The sequence below is a fragment of the Spermophilus citellus genome, assembly GCF_964194105.1.
Source record: "Spermophilus citellus genome assembly, chromosome: 2".
NCBI lineage: Eukaryota > Metazoa > Chordata > Mammalia > Rodentia > Sciuridae > Spermophilus > Spermophilus citellus.
This window is the reverse complement of record NC_138183.1, coordinates 156293234-156305989: the sequence shown is the minus strand read 5'-3', so window position 1 is coordinate 156305989 and position 12756 is coordinate 156293234.

The window sequence follows — 12756 nt, the reverse complement described above, 5'->3', positions numbered from 1 at the left end:
CACAAAAACTGATGAAAATAGTAATATCTAGAACAAATTTGCTCAACCTTGTTACTATAAACATATTGGACCAGCTAATTCTTTGTTATGTGGAGTTGTCCTTTGTCTTGTAGGTTCCTGGCCTCTACCTAAGTAGATGCCATTTGTGGTTACCAAAAACATCTTAAGACATTGCCAAATGTATTTTTAAAAAATATTTATTTTTTAGTTGTAGTTGGACACAATACCTTTATTTTATTTATTTATTTTTATGTGGTGCTGAGGATAGAACCCAGAGCCTCGCACGTGCTAGGTGAGCGCTCTACCGCTGAGCCACAACCCCAGCCCCTGCCAACTGCATTTTAAAATGAGAACTCTCCTTCAGTTGAGAACTACTGATCTAAAATAGTGGGAGGGGCTGGGGATACAGCTCAGTTGGTAGAGTGCTTGCCTTCCATGCACAAGACCCTGGGTTCAATCCCCAGCACACAAAAAAATAAATAAATGAAATAGGTGGGAAAATATTACAGTTAAAATGATAATGGAAGAGGAAAAAAAAGGACTTAACAGAATAGCAAACCCAATCATATGAAGATGCTGAATTTTTTGGTAAATCATGGGTTAAAATACAAAGATACCATTTCATGCTTACAATTGGCAAAAATTTTTAAATGCCACAATAACAAGTGCTTATTCGGTTGTAGAATGTTTACTGAACATGCATGAGGCCGGGTGTTAAGTCCCCAGTATCACACACACACACATACAACACCATAGAATTTGAAATTATGTATGCCTCATAGCCAGTAATTTCTCTCTTAAGTGTCCTAGAAAACTTTGCACATTTGTACCAGGATATATGTGCAAAAAATGTTCATAGCACTTTTTAAACAATACAGGAAACCAATGTATGTGAACAGTGAAATTCATAAATTGTATAGATATCGGATAGCAGTAAGAGTGAATACTATACAGCTATGTAACATCTTGGAGGAATCTCAGGAACACAGTGTTGTGGGGCAAGAAAAAAAAAACAAATTTCAGAAGATGATATATAATATGATTCAATTTATACAAATCACAAAACAATATGTTGTCTAGGGAGATAAACATATGAGTAAACTACAAATAAAAGCAAAAACATTATAAACACAAAATTTGGAATAGTAGCCAGGTACAATGGCCCACATTGGAATCTCAGTGACTTAGGAGGCTGAGTAGGAGGATCGCAAGTTTGAAGCCAGACTCAGCAACTTAGTGAAGCCCTAAGCAACTTAGGGAGACCCTTGATGCTGGTGATGAGAATCAATTAGGTCCAAGTTCTGTTACCCCAGATGTGAAGATTTAACACCCCAGAAATGCTGAGACAAGTGTAGAAAGCAAAGGACAGAATAAAGATAGACTTCTCCTCTGGGGAAGAAGAAGGGAATCCAGAGCTGTATCCAAAGAAGTGGGGTGTCTTGCCCCTTTTATACTTTCTTACATTTCCTTTGTTCTCATGGCTTCTCCTCCCTGAATCCTGCACAGATGACCAACAGGTGGGTCAAAGGTGGGCAGGAAGGGAGCAGCCCAGAAGGCTTTAATTTACAACTCCTACAATTCCTTGCAGGGAGGAACAATCCCCTGCAAACAGGTCACCTTGGCAACTAGTGGAGAAGGAGGGGGAAGGGCTTTGGAGATATTAGCATTTGGTTTTCTTTCCTGAATAGCCCCCATCTTCTGATCAGGCCCTATTTCTATTGCCTACAATGACTATTTTTTGTTTTTTTTGTTTTTTTTTTGTCCCCCAGGTTTCCCTGACACATGGTTCAATCCCCAGTACCAAAAACCAAACAAACAAAAAGATAGATTGATTCAGAATAGTAGATTCAAGGGAAGGGAAGGAATGGAATGGGGAAAGGGCATAAACAGAACCTCACAGATTAATGATACTGTTAGGTCAGTTTGAGGTGATTAACCAATGCATCCCCAAAAAGAACCACCAATCAGGCGCCAACAGAACTGCCTGTGGGGTCTCCTGGCCAATCATGGATCTTAGCCAGCTCCCCCTACCAATCCCAGTAGGACAAGGGACTCTGAAAACCCCATTTTTCTGTCCCAATCTCTCCCTTCAGGCCCTAAGCCCAATAAAAATTTCAGTCCTGTGGAGCCCCCTGCACCTCTCCTCAGATCCACCCTGTTGGTCTGAGGGTCTTGTCCAGGAGTGAAATCTCAATAAAGCCTTGTGCTGCAGCCCTTTTAAATCTGCCTCCTTTTGATCACCGCTGCCTGTCCTTATACTGTTCAATTTTCATAACCAGGTTGTAGATATGTGGTGTTTATTATATCATTTTACATACATTTTATAAAAACTTAAAAACAAGCCAGGCCCAATGGCATACAACTGTAACCCCAGTGGCTCGGGAGGCAGAAGATGGAGGATTGCAAGTTCAAGGCCAACCTTGGCAATTTAATGAGATCCTGTTTCTAAATAAATAAATAAATAAGGTTGGGGATGTCCCTCCGTGGTTAAGTGCCCCTGGGTTCAATCCCTGGTACAAAAAAAATAAAAAACAAAGAGCTGGGCTTAATGGCACATACCTGTAAACCCAGTGACTCAGGTGGCTGTGTCAGGGGTATCACATTTTTAAGGCCAACCTTGGCAATTAAGCAAGATTCTCAGCAATTTAGTGAGAGCCTGTCTCAAAATAAAAATTTAAAAAGGACTGAGGGATGTGGCTTAGTGGTAGAACACCCCTGAGGTCAATTTTCAGCACCAAACAAGGGCTGGGGATGTGGTTCAGTGGAAAAGCGCCCCTGGGTCCTATCTTCAGTCAAAATAATAATAATAATTAGTACTAATTTATCTTTAGAAATGCCATTGTTTTTACTAGTTCTGAAAGAAAAAGTATCATTTTTAGAGGAAATAATAGCTAACATTACTGAGTTTATACACCAGTGTTCTGGGAGCTTTGCATATATGAACTCATTTTATCCTCAGAATATATTATGAAGTAAGTGCTATTATTATTTCTATCTGTTTTACAAATGAAGAAACCACCACAAAAGTAATTTACCCAAGGTCTTATTACCAAAAGCTCAGTCCTTATTCCCGATGCCAATCCAATAACAAGGACACAGTTCTGAGACAAAGGAAAAAGAAAGTTTATTGCTTTGCTAGTAAAGGAGAAGTACCTAGGACCCCTGTCCCAGAGGCTGTGATTCTGCCCATTAGAGGCAGTGTTGGGGAGCTTTTAAAGAGGCAATCAAAGACTCCATTCCATGCGTTCTCTGTTGGAGTTTTAATTCACTTATTAATTTGGGTGATAATCATTTTTGAGGTATTCTAGTGCCATCCCCAAAGTCTGAATTATTTCATTCCTGTGGTGGGTATGTGCTCAAGGACAGATAGGGAAGAAAGTTAATCCTGAGATTAGAAAGGGATAGAGAGGAGGAAGGAGAGAGGAAGAGAAAGAAACATGTCCATTTTAAAATAAAGTTGCAGTGGCTGGGGTTGTGGCTTAGTGGTAGAGTGCTTGTCTAGCCTGTGTAAGCACCACACATAAATAAAGGTATTGTGCCCATCTACAACTAAAAAAAAGAAAAGTTTCAGTGCCAGAGCAGCAAGTGCTACATTCAAAGCATAAAATGGACCATTGTTAAATGATTATCAGTAACGCCTCCTTTCTCAAACTTCAAGTTTAGATGGTGGAACAGTTTCATTTTAAACTTGACCAATAGTCCCAGGGAATACTACAATAGTATTTTTCCCAAATCCTTACAAATATAGCTAAAACACACATCCCCAGCCAACATTGATATGCTTGCATCATTAACAAGCACTAGTTACTTTGTTTTTAATGAACACAAGCGGAAGAATGGAGGGCACCTTACTGATAGTAGGCGGAATCATAGCCTGGAGTTCCATTTTCTTAAGCAATTTAAGACAACTTCTATTATCACTTAAAGCCAAGGTAACTGAGGGCCAACCCTGAAGATACAGAGAAAACGAGTTGTTGAAAGGAAGGAAAAAGCATTTGATAGTCCCTGCCACAGGGTAAAAGCCAAGGCCAAATTGGACTAGCCCTTTCTGTTCCCATTTAAGAGTTTGGAATTTTCAGAGCAGGACACAATGGTGCTGTTCGGTAATCTCAGGGACTTGGGAAGGTGGGAGGATCACAAATTCAAAGCCATCCTGGACAATTTAGCTAGACCCTATCTCAAAATAAAAAGGGCTTCGGATATAGCTTAATGGGATATAGCACCCCCTAGATTCAAATCCCCAGTACTACAAAAACCTGTGAAGTCTTGGAGCTATTGTTTCTTAGTTGTTTTTTTTTTTTTTTTTTTGTAGTGTTTGTTGCCTTCTAATTTCTCCAGAGTAATTCATAGCAACAAATTTAAAACCACTAACTGTAGTTAGTAAGTGCCTATAATTCTAGCTGCTCCAGAGGCTGAGACAGGAGAAGCACAAGTTTGAGGCCAGCATGGGCAATTTAGCAATTTAGAGATAGAGAAAACAAGTTGTTGAAAGGATTTTAAAATAAATAAAAGGGGCTGGGGAATGTAGCTCAGCGATAGAGCACCCTAGGTTCAATTTCTGGTACCACAAAAAAAAAAAAAAAAAAAAAAAAAGAAAACCAAAGGTAAGGAACAGGATGTTAAATAGGCTGTCTGAACACTTGAGCCACTTTTGTGAGGAGTTGCAAACCTGAAGAGTATCAGTTACTTTAATGAGTACAAGCAAGTATTGGGTCCTGGAGCTAGCCAATCAGAGAGCTGTTCTGTGCAAATGAAAGCACTCTCTTATTTCGAAATGGGAAGGTTTAGCAAAGTTTTCAGCTCAAAATTATTAGTCATATCACTTTAAGTGAAGGTTTCTCAACTTTTGTTCCTTCATCTGTGAAAATTTGAGTAGCAACCAACAATTAACATATTATGCTGTATCTTATTATTTCATTGTCAAGACAAAGAGAATGGGATGACGGCAAAAGCAACCCTATCTGACTTGACAATGAGTGGATCCTTCAGGGTATGAATGATCTGTCTTATCTGAAGAACATGATAAAAATATTTTGAACATTATAAATTCACAGTTGAGTAAGTTTTAATTTTTTACAAAAATTAAACATGCATTGCTCAAACTGGAGATGGTAGTTATTGAGTTATTATTCATTGATGCATCAGTTTCTACAGTTTGTTGTGATAATTATTGAAGAAGTTGTAGTTTGGTTTCATCTTTGTCTTCACCGGCACTGGGATGAAAATAGGGATTGACAATGATGACAATGTGGCTAGGGACCATGCCTGTTAGGTATGTCCAATTCAACATATGGTTCTTACCCATCATCAGAAAACTGACCTCTAGGCATCAGCCTCCTGTCTTAGGTTGATACCACTGCAACTGAATCATACCCGTCACTGACTACCGGTCCAGTATATAGCCATACCTGTGGATAGGCCTATGCACCAGTGTGGGGGGGGGTGTGTGAGGTTCTTTGCCTCACCTCTGTTGGCCCCCAAATTTGACCTTGGTGCCGGTGGGGGGGTGAAGTTCTTTGCCTCACCTCAGTTGGCCCCCAAAATTAGACCATCACTAGTAGAAGGGAGGAGGATACAGAAATGCCACGACATCAAGTCAATAGATGGCTCTTTAGGAAAAATTGCATCACTGGTGACACATCAGCAAAGATACGCCAGCACTACCATAATTCGCTGCATCAACAGATAGAGCACAATGCATACAAGTGATACATAGTCCAGGCAAGTTTTGTAAGCAGTTCAAAGTGGAGGAATCTATCAATATGTCCATTTCCTCCCAAAATAAATCGACTCAGTGATTGAGCATTACTTGTTGAGTTATTATTCATTGATGCATCAGTTTATACAGTTTGTTGTGATAATTATTGAAGAAGTTGTAGTTTGGTTTCATCTTTGTCTTCACCGGCACTGGGATGAAAATAGGGATTGACAATGATGTTAAGAAAAGAGAAAAAAATGTAACATTTCAACAGGTATTAAGAAAACAATTTTTAGAACAATTTACATTATCCTGAACAGAATTATTAAATATAATGAAAAGGAAAGGTGAAAGTAAACAAACAGATCTGTTAACCTGCTTATTTGTACACATACTAAAACAGTCTTCAACAGCTGTTTACCCAAATTAAATTAAACCATTAAAATCATGTGAATAATAAAAAAAATTGGGGATCCATATTTTTATGAGCGCTCCTCATATATGATATATGGACATACGCACATACAGACATACAACACAAAACAGAAATGTGCACACGTAGCATACAACATATAAGACAATAGTAAAGGCCTTGTAGATTACCTAGGTGAAATCTCCATTGCAATGTTTAAAAACTCCATAGTCAAAAAATAAAACTGATCAGAAAAACATTAATTTATGTCCTTTTAGTGTAGAAGAACTGCGTCCCAAAAATAAGCCTACTGTTCCCTGGGGAAGAGGTCCTTTTACTCCTGTGGGAATGATTTGAACTCCCATCTCTGGAGTTAGTACTGCTCTGGCAGAGGCGCAGATGTCCAACCCTGTGCTCCCTCTAGTTTGTCTGATGAGGGATTTAATGGATAATGCATCCTGGGCACTACCTTGATGGTGCTGCTGGGTTCCTCCATTGCCCCGTATATTTGTGGTTTTGGGCCCCGGGGCATTGGGCCCTCTAGTCCGTTTTTTGGCAATGGAGCCTGATACCTTTCTCAACGATATCGTGGGTAAACAATTGGTCCTTGTCCGTTTTTTGATAACGGAATACCCTCTATGGTGGTTTGAGAACGGCATTCATTAGCCCAATGTTTCCCTCTATGGCATCGTGGGCAAATACCCGGTATTCTATTCCTTTGATACCTAGTTTTGTTAAACCCTCCTCTTATGGGGCAACTCCTTTTAAAATGTCCTGTTTGATTACAATTATAGCATGTTTTTGGCCTGGCATCTAAAGCCTGTTGTACTGCTGCTAAGACTTGCCCTTGTTCATTAATGTCTCTACATAATTTAATATATGTGTTTAAATCTTCATGTCCCCATGGTCTAATGACCTCTCTGCAGCAACGATTTGCTTGGTCATAAGCCAGTTGTTTTATGAATGGCATTGCCTGTTCTGTATTTCCAAATATTCTAGAGGCTGTCTGAATAAGCCTATCTACAAATTCAGCGTAAGGTTCATTAGTTCCTTGTATTACCTTAGATAATTGACCTTGTAAATCTCCATGCCCCTGTAAAGTTTTCCATGCCCTAACTGCATCTACAGCAATTTGTGCGTATACGCCAGGGTCATATTCAATTTGCTGTCTTTGACCCTCATAAGGTCCCTTTCCTAATAACATATCTAGATTTCTTTGAGGGTAACCGGCTTCTGCATTTCGCCTAGCTGTCTCCATGCAAAATTCCTCATTGGCAACCTTCCATAACAAATATTGTCCTCCATTTAGCACAGATCGACACATGTTAGCCCAATCTGCAGGTGTCATGTCCAAGTTGGTAACAGGTTCGACCATGCTTACCGTGAAGGGAGCTTGTGGCCCATAGGTTGTTACAGCCTCCTTTAATTGCTTTACTGTTTTGAAATCTAAAGCACGGTGAATTCGTTGCCCTCCTGCCTGCTCAAGTACAGGGCATGCTAATCTTTGGGGTCCTGCCTCAGAATTCCGTCCATCAACTACAGGAGTTGAGGGCTGCTCAGCTGCAGATAGAGCTGTTGGTTGGATTACGCCCTCTGGTGATAGAACGGAGTTAGTAGCAGCCTCCTGTTGTAATTCTCCACCTGATGGCTGTTTTTCCTCTAAGCTTTCTTTCTTTAAATTTTCCTCTGTCTGACTAGCTTGAGAGACCTTCTCTTTTGCTTGACCTAGCGTTTTTTCTACCATAGTTTGGACCTCTAACAATTTACTTAACAGTTTTTCGGTTTGTTTTTTACTAGATTCTAATCTACTATAAAGGTAACGTAACCCAATAAGATAGGATAAAACAAAGCCGAAGCAGAATGAAACAAAAACGGAGCAGAGAATGGTTGTATCAATTTTCTCTTTCTCAGGGCCGAATAACTTCAAACCTTGAGCCAACCATTTTTCCCAGTTCGCCTGAGAAAATTCTAGGGCTAGGGAACTTGAAATAAAAACAAAATAAATCAAAACAAGAACACATTGTTTTTTGAAATGGTCACCCATTCTGTCGCCTTCCCTCAGGGGCGAGCAATTTTACTCACCTCTAAGTTTCAGGCGTTCCCCGTCCGGGCCACCAATTGCCTCAGTCTGGCTGGGCACAGAATCACGAGCCACTCAAGCAGGAACAAAACTTTATTTTTGAAAAAGCCGCCAATAATCCGTACGCGCCGGCAAGCCAAAACCGGTCCACCCACGCACGCGTCTACCGGAACCGGGGGCCCCGGACCTCCCCCGGAATTCCCTCCTACTATCCTTCCCCAACCAATGGGAACTCTCCAGGAGTCCCATAACATGAGTCAAATTTCCATATGAATGTAAATCTTAACATAATCATATCATCTCAATGGCTAGCTGGCATCACCTTACAACCAAAAGTGCCATGCATCATATTATTTGCTTGTGGCTCCTAGCAAAATATATTATCTTTTTATTTATTTATTTTTAGTTTGAGTATCTATATATATATATATTTTTCTTTTTTTTTTGGTATAGATAATTGAAATCTGTTTAATGTGTTTTTTAATTCTTTATCAGTATTGCTTGTATAGAAAATATAAAATATTTTCATGTAAGTTATTTTTTGCCAACATGAAGCATGGATTATTCATAATATTTTCACATATATATTCCTATATATGTTTATATACATTCACACACATACACACACACACACACACACACACACACACACACACACATATATATGAATATACCCTAATGGCAATCAAATTTCTGCTCATACATTTTCATATATATTCAATTACATAATCATAAACTATACTAAAACAAATTGCAAACATTCATCTCAAAAGAAAAATAACTATATACAAGTTTATATCCATTTAAATACTTTCATGTGTATTTTTACATAAATATTCATATTGTATTCCTATATATGGTTAAAAATGTTCAATCCCTAAACTAGCCCTAATTATTTTTCTATGTTAGTCCTATACCTACCAATACACCTCAGAGAAACCTCTCTTTATATAAACCATAACATTTTACATGAATATACATATGTATTTGGGGATATAAGTCCATAAATTCACATAAAAATCCATAGATATTTTATATAGATACATATTTCCATAGGCATAACCTAGATTTCACATGTAAGGTAACAATATTGCTTACCTTAAAAATATCCATAGATAAAAGTGTGTGTATGTGTATATATATATATTTTTTTAATTAGTTGTTGATAAACCTTTATTATATTTATTTGCATGTGGTGCTGAGAATCAAACCCAGTGCCTCACGAACGCTAGGCAAGCATGCTACCTAACAGATCTGTTAACCTGCTTATTTGTACACATACTAAAACAGTCTTCAACAGCTGTTTACCCAAATTAAATTAAACCATTAAAATCATGTGAATAATAAAAAAAATTGGGGATCCATATTTTTATGAGCGCTCCTCATATATGATATATGGACATACGCACATACAGACATACAACACAAAACAGAAATGTGCACACGTAGCATACAACATATAAGACAATAGTAAAGGCCTATTTAGGGTTGAGCCACAACCCTACCCCACATATAAATTTTGATATATATTACTTCTATATTCATATTTATATTCATATATATTGATATATATGTTCCAAAAGTAATCTGTCCCCCAAGCCAAAGTTGTAACTCAGAATTAAACCTAATCCTATCCATAATCCATAATTGTGAGCCTTTTAAACAAAAATTATAAGTTACTAAATGTCCATATGTACTTTCACATATATTTTCTGTATACATTTGCATACATTCATGTACCTTAATGGAAACCCAAATCCTACCCATATATTTTCATATATATTCAGTTACATAATCATATCCTATATCTTACCAAAACTGTAAACATTTATCTCAAAAGAAAAATAACTATATATAAATCCATATCCATGTAAATAGTTTCATATATATTTATATATATTCACATTTTTATTTATATATATGGTTAAATATGGTTAAAAATGTTCAAACCCAGGGGCTGGGGATATAACTCAGTTGGTAGAGTGCTTACCTCACATGTACAAGGCCCTGGGTTCAGTCTCCAGCACCAAAAAAAAAAAAAAAAAAAAAAAAAAATTCAAACCCAGTAATGTTGTGTTGTGGTCTATTTGATTTTTGAAGTTGAGAAGAGTTTGTTTGATGTATGTAGATACTCCATTGTTTGGGGCATAAATATTTGATTGTTATGTCTTGTTCATGTATAATTCCCTTAAGCAGTATGAAATGTCCTTCTTTGTCCCTTCTGATTAACTTTGGCTTAATTTCCACTTTATCTGATATGAGGAAAGAAACCCCTGCTTATTTACAAGATCCATGTGAGTGATGTTTTCCCCATCCTTTCACCTTAAGTCTGTGGATGTCTTTGCCTATGAGGTGAGTCTCTTGGAGAGAATATGTTGTTGGGTCTTGTTTTTAATTCAATCAGTCAGTCTATGTCTTTTGACTGATGAGTTTAGGCCATTAATGTTCAAGGTTATTATTGAGATATGATTTTGTTTGTGGTCATTTCAGTTTATTTCTGGTTTTAAATTTGAATTAGTTTCTCTTTGACCATTCTCTTTGGGCTCTCTTTGCTGATTTTTACTTTTTTTTTTCATCTTCATGGAATATTTTGTTGAGAATATTCTGAAATGCAGGCCTTCTGATTGTGAATTATTTTTACTTTTATTTATCATGGAAGGTTTTTATTTCATCCTCAAATCTGATACTAAAGTTGGCTGAATATAGGATTCTTGGTTGGCATTCATTTTATTGGTGTGTGTTATTCCAGGACCTTCTAGCTTTGAGGGTCTGGGTTGAGAAATCAGCTGAGATCCATATGAGTTTCCCACTATATGTGATCTGATGTTTTTCCTATCCTTATTTTGTATGCTAGGCATTTTTATTATTATGTGCCTTGATGTGTGTCTGTTGTAATTTTGTATATTTGGGATCCTATATGTCTCTTGTATTTGATTTTCTATTTCATTCTTTAGATTTGGGAAAATTTCTGATATTATTTCATTGAAAAAGATTGTGCATTCCTTTGGTTTGTATCTCCACACATTCATCTATCCTGATAAATCTTAAATTTGGTCACTTCATGTTATCCCATATTTCTTGGAAGTTCTGTTCATGGTTTCTTTTCTTTTTTTTTATTGTTGGTTGTTCAAAACATTACATAGTTCTTGACATATCATATTTCACATTTTGATTCAAGTGGGTTATGAACTCCCATTTTTACCCCGTATACAGATTGCAGAATCACATCAGTTACACTTCCATTGATTTACATATTGCCATACTAGTGTCTGCTGTATTCTGCTGCCTTTCCTATCCTCTACTATCCCCCCTCCCCTCCCTTCCCCTTCCTTCTTCTCTCTCTACCCCCTCTACTGTAATTCATTTCTCCCCGTTGTATTATTTTTCCCTTTCCCCTCACTTCTTCTTGTATGTAATTTTGTATAACCATGAGGGTCTCCTTCCATTTCCATGCAATTTCCCTTCCCTCTCGCTTTCCCTCCCACCTCTTATCCCTGTTTAATGTTAATCTTCTTCTCACGCTCTTCGTCCCTACTCTGTTCTTAGTTACTCTCCTTATATCAAAGAAGACATTTGGCATTTGTTTTTTAAGGATTGGCTGGCTTCACTTAGCATAATCTGCTCTAATGCCATCCATTTCCCTCCAAATTCTATGATTTTGTCATTTTTTAATGCAGAGTAATACTCCACTGTGTATAGATGCCACATTTTTTTTTATCCATTCTTCTATTGAAGGGCATCTAGGTTGGTTCCACAGTCTTGCTATTGTGAATTGTGCTGCTATGAATATCGATGTAGCAGTGTCCCTGTAGCATGCTCTTTTTAGGTCTTTAGGGAATAGACCGAGAAGGGGAATAGCTGGGTCAAATGGTGGTTCCATTCCCAGCTTTCCAAGAAATCTCCATACTGCTTTCCAAATTGGCTGCACCAATTTGCAGTCCCACCAACAATGAGCAAGTGTACCCATTTCCCGACATCCTCGCCAGCACTTGTTGTTGTTTGACTTCCTAATGGCTGCCAATCTTACTGGAGTGAGATGGTATCTTAGGGTGGTTTTGATTTGCATTTCTCTGACTGCTAGCGATGCTGAGCATTTTTTCATGTGCTTGTTGATTGATAGTATGTCCTCCTCTGAGAATTGTCTGTTCAGGTCCTTGGCCCATTTGTTGATTGGGTTATTAGTTATCTTATTGTCTAATTTTTTGAGTTCTTTGTATACTCTGGATATTAGGGCTCTATCTGAAGTGTGAGGAGTAAAGATTTGTTCCCAGGACGTAGGCTTCCGATTTACCTCTCTTATTGTTTATTTTGCTGAGAAAAAACTTTTTAGTTTGAGTAAGTCCCATTTGTTGATTCTAGTTATTAACTCTTGTGCTATGGGTGTCCTATTGAGGAATTTGGGGCCCGAACCACAGTATGTAGATCATAGTCAACTTTTTCTTCTATCAGATGCTGTGTCTCTGATTTGATATCAAGCTCCTTGATCCATTTTGAGTTAACTTTTGTGCATGGCGAGAGAAAGGGATTCAGTTTCATTTTGATGCATGTGGATTTCCAGTTTTCCCA